This window comes from Micromesistius poutassou (genome assembly GCF_964030765.1).
Source record: "Micromesistius poutassou genome assembly, contig: SCAFFOLD_5449, whole genome shotgun sequence".
Classification (NCBI taxonomy): Eukaryota; Metazoa; Chordata; class Actinopteri; order Gadiformes; family Gadidae; genus Micromesistius; species Micromesistius poutassou.
The window spans coordinates 1-5,000 of record NW_028179571.1 but is presented as its reverse complement, the minus strand read 5'-3'; the positions used below and the strand labels follow the sequence as shown (position 1 = coordinate 5,000).

General features: G+C 45.2%; 1 protein-coding gene across 1 annotated transcript in view; it reads right to left on the bottom strand.

The window, feature by feature from the left end:
• LOC311372704 (myosin-7B-like) overlaps window positions 1-2,027 on the bottom strand; it is a gene marked incomplete at its 3' end in the record, with an annotated part of 12,991 nt that extends 10,964 nt beyond the window's left edge. The window contains exons 1-2 of the mRNA XM_084489666.1: window positions 1,986-2,027; window positions 866-893 (exon numbers count right to left, since the gene is read on the bottom strand). The remainder of the gene's footprint in view (window positions 1-865; window positions 894-1,985) is intronic.
• Window positions 2,028-5,000: the final 2,973 nt, after the last annotated feature.

Genomic DNA, 5,000 nt, shown 5'->3' with positions numbered 1-5,000 from the left:
AATACCATGAACAAATCATTTTTGGTATAAAATTTTAAAAAAATACCAAAAGCATAAACATTTCATTATCTATGAAAGGTAAAAAAAAAAAAAAATGGACAGGAAAAATCAGGCACAAAAAAAAAATGAAGAGGGGAACAAAGAAAAAAATGAAAAACTCAAAAATGTGAAGATGGAAAATTCTGGGAGGTCATTGTTAAGGAGGGTCGAGAACAGCAGAGCGATGAAGGAGCAAATGAAGGCGGGGGGGTGAAATAAAATCAACCGTTGGGATGGAGGAGCTCCATGAGGACTATGTGGAGGGGGGAGAGGGGGGAGGGGGGAAGGTGTTAATGAGCGGCGACCAGCCGCCATTTTGTCATTCAATGATGAAAAGGTACGGGCACAGATTCAAAGGGAATTCACGCAGGGGTTCCTGGGACCAAAGAGAGGGTGAACACCATTTTAAAAACGTTGGCAAAAAAGCAGCCAGAGGAGGAGGAGGTGGTGGGGGGGGGGGGGGCAGGGGGGGGGGGCAGGGTGGGTAACACAGGAAGTGCCTCAAGGGCCTTACTCCTTTCTTAGCAGGACCATCGCCCAGCGTGGCCACATTGGCAAAATACTGAATGACACGTTTCGTGTTGACAGTTTTGCCAGCACCAGATTCTCCGCTATAGTGCAGTGTAACAAAAAAATAAAAATAAAGATAAAAAGTGTGGATACGTTATAACGTTGTCAAGCATAAAAACCAGAGCATTACAACGTCTCTTGTTACAAGACAAAAAGGAAGAAGAAAAAGAAGAAAAATGAGTAGTAGACACCGGATTCGTGTCTTAAAAAAAAAACCTGACAGCAGAATGTGTCGTGTGGTCATCTGTGGACTTACGTGATGAGCATGGACTGATTCTCCCGATCTGAAAAAAAAGAATGAAACACATGGTTTAATTACAGTACAATTGTTTGTGTTTGTGCGTGTGTGTGTGTGTGTGTGTGTGCGTGTGTGTGTGTGTGCTAGGGTTTATATTCTGTATTTGTAGAGCGGGTCCAGATTTTGGTTTTATTTGGAGTCACTGAATATTGGTCATGCATAAGGTATACAAAAAAATAAGGTATTTCCCCACTTATGGTGAGTTTGCCCTGGAAACAATCCAAAATGGCCCCAAAACGTATTACAAAGGGTTACAAAAAAATCCAATGTTAAAAAGGGGCATTTCCTACCGTAATGTGTTCGTGTGTGTGTGTGTGTGTGAGAGTTTCTGTGTCATTTTGTTCACTATAGGAGCACTCACTGCGTAGCATGTCATTGTGTGTTTGTGTGTGTGTGTGTGTGTGTGTTTGTGTGTCATTTTGTTCAATATAGGAGCACTCACTGCGTAGCATGTCGTTGTGTGTGTGTGTGTGTGTGTGTGTGTGTGTGTGTGTGTGTGTGTGTTTGTGTGTCATTTTGTTCACTATAGGAGCACTCACTGCGTAGCATGTCGTGTGTGTGTGTGTGTGTGTGTGTGTGTTTGTGTGTAATTTTGTTCACTGTAGGAGCACTCACTGTGTAGCATGTCGTTGTGTGTGTGTGTGTGTGTGTGTGTGTGTGTGTTTCTGTGTGTGTTTCTGTGTCATTTTGTTCACTACAGGAGCACTCACTGCGTAGCATGTCGTTGTGTGTGTGTGTGTGTGTGTGTGTGTGTGTGTGTGTGTACTCACTGCGCAGCATGTCGTTGTGTGTGTGTGTGTGTGTGTGCACTCACTGCGCAGCATGTCGTTGTGTGTGTGTGTGTGTGTGTGTCATCTTGTTCCCTGTAGGAGTCACTCACTGCGTAGCATGTCGTTGTGTGTGTGTGTGTGTGTGTGTGTGTGTACTCACTGCGCAGCATGTCGTTGTGTGTGTGTGTGTGTGTGTGTGTGTGTGTGTGTGTGTGTGTGTGTGTGTGTGTGTGTGTACTCACTGCGCAGCATGTCGTTGTGTGTTTGTGTGTGTGTGTGTGTGTGTGTGTGTGTGTGTGTGTACTCACTGCGCAGCATGTCGTTGTAGGCGTTGTCGGCGATGGAGTAGATGTGAGGCGGGACCTCGGAGCGGCGCTTGCCCTTGTAGGCGGCCACCACCGGCGGCGTGTAGACGGGCAGCCACTTGTAGGGGTTCACCGTCACGCAGAAGAGCCCCGAGTACGTCTGGAGGTACACAACAACGCAACGCAACACAACTCACAACAACGCAACACAATTTTGAAACGCTGGGCAGCGCTTTGAGACACGGTTTAATTCAAAGATTAGCAAAAGTATCAGAAAAAAAACCTCAAAATAAAGTGCTGAGATATACTATTAGACTATTATTAGTTAGACTACGTTGCAAGTGTTCATGTTTTGACTTATAATATCTCATATATTTATATATGATATGTATATAGCATATATTTGACCTCCTATTCTATATTTCTATTATTACATTTTCTCTTTTGATAAGAGCAATTGCGACCAAATCAAATATCCAAGGATTAATTCAGTACTGTGAATGTGAATGAATGTGGACATTAATCCGTGTTGGGCGGAGCGGGTTGTCCCGGGTACTGACGTATATCATCCAGGAGGCGTAGCGACGGCGCAGGTTGAAGAGGACCGAAGCCTCGTTGAGGTTGGTCAGCATGGCCATGTCCTCCATCATGTCGTACTTGGGAGGGTTCATCTGCTGGATGTCCGCGTCTCTCACCGAGAGGGTCTGGACGAGCGGGTTTTAACGTATAGTTTCAGAAACTGTGCCTTTTCATAATCGTATCCCGTCTAATAAAGAAAATAAGCCTATATCTACGTGTGTTAACGCGTTTTAAATGATCGGATAATTGTTTTTACTTTATTGAAATTAAACAAATTGTAAAACACCTTCAATTAAATTAAACAAATAGCGAGGAAAAAATAATGCATATGGGAGGTAGTATAGGAAGTTCCTCTTACCCTGCCGTCTTTGGTCTCGACGAGGAACTTGTCTCCGTCCAGTCCTTTGATCTCCGCCTCCACGTAGGCCTCCTTCTCATCCGGGATCCACGCACGCTTCTTACCTAACGGCGCATTGGACGTGTCAGTTATTAAAACGCCGCACAGAATTATACTACTACAGGCTATATCCCCCCATACAACTGTTGGCTCGGAGATGATCTGTGCGCAATTGTTAGAATCATATAAAAGTGATCTGCATCGCAATACCACAAATAGCCTAATAACTTATCCACAGACCACACACACACACACACACACACACACACACACACACACACACACACACACACACACACAAACATGCAAACACTCAGCTTAAAGGTCACAGAGCAGTTTGAACATTCAATGATTACCGTCAAAGGCTATGCCCTGCGCTGCCATCAACTCCAAATCCGTTTTACGCAAAAACGGTCCAGCCTCCCCAAACATGTTGGAGTCAAAGCGAGACATGGTGGTCACCAATGGGACAGTTTGCTTCAGGAACTCCTTTGGTGAGAGAATATACATTTGCGTTAGATCACGTTTTGCTTAATGTGTTAATGTCTTCTTCTGCTTCTCCATTAAAAGGACAATTTAGTTCAGCAGCAGTCATGATTGAAACAAAGCCTAAACGGGCTCACTAAATAGTCTACAACACTTTTGAGAGTTTAAATCCACTGTTTCCAGGGAGAAATAGATTGCATTAAACGGCACCAGTCGGCAAAGTTCGACTGCAAATAAAAAATGGACCTCGTAAAAACAGCTGACATGTCACCCAACACGCGCGCAATGCGCACAGCGCGACCTAAAACACAAATCCAAAGTTGAGAACTGACCTCGGGGCGCCCACAACGAAATAAACAACTAGGTGAGGCGTGCTCCCTATTTATTGTGTTTGTCAAGGTCAAGATCAGTGGAAAAGTGTCTCTCATTAGCATATGCCACCTCCTCCAACGCCTATTGGTGGTGACCGCGTGTCTCAATTGACACAAAAGGAAAGCTACGTTTTTATCATTGCGCTAAACCCATGCCGGCTATTTTTACAGCCCTGTTATTTATGCGCTACACACACCGCGAGGGAGGGCACCGCACAAGCATCCATGAATGAGCGTTTTTTTTTTTAAATTCGACCTTTTGTTGAACACACATCAGTGAAAATTTGTCATTTGATTATTTTATTGGTTGTGACTTGTTCCCTACTGTTCCAAGAGTTGAAGCTGAAGTACACCGTGACGTGCAGTGGACGGTATTCATAAGAGCCCTGCTGTCCATTTCAAAGTACCCGCTGTGACTTTGACCGGCGGGGATCTGATGAGTAAGTGTTTGGTGTGTCTTGATGTGTCAACAGGCAACTTTGCTATTGTGTGTGGCCACAGAGGATGCAACTCAAGAAGAGATTATTTCAGGAGGCCGTGCATGTATTAAACATGCTCCTATAAATAAATCCCATCATATTTATAGAGGGAAATGTCTCGCAAATAGAAAATGGCAGACGCACGCAGCGCTCCCAAACCACAAGATAAGGTAAGGGCCACGGCAGCTCACTCTGGGTTCTTAGTCAATCCATCGAATTTAAGACATCCCCCTAGAATAAGGGTTGTGTAAAATAACACGGTGCCTTGTCCAAGCTTTAACCTTATTAGTTTCATAAAGACTAATAACGACGGCCACAGTTGGAACCGTTGACGAAGCCCGTGGGCCCCCCCGCGCGCTGTAACGGGCAGGTTGACTTGTCGTTGAGGGGGCCTTGTTGCTTTGGATGGAGGGGGGGGAGTATCGATTATAATGCACAGAATGTGAGCACTGAGCCTCACGCGTTGAGGCCCCCACCAGGGCTGACCTTCAGTACAAGGGGAGAGGTCGGTGCCTGGAATGAGAGCAGGGGTAGGGTAGTGGGGAGAGAGAGCGACAGAGAGCGAGAGAGCGACAGAGTTATTATGGTTTCTCAGAATAGACAAAAGCCAGAGTCCAGCATTCTTGATGGCTAGATAGAACCACAAGCTCTATTGTCGAAGTCGCTAAAGCGCCGCTTGCGTGTGCGGTCAAAACAACGTGATCGG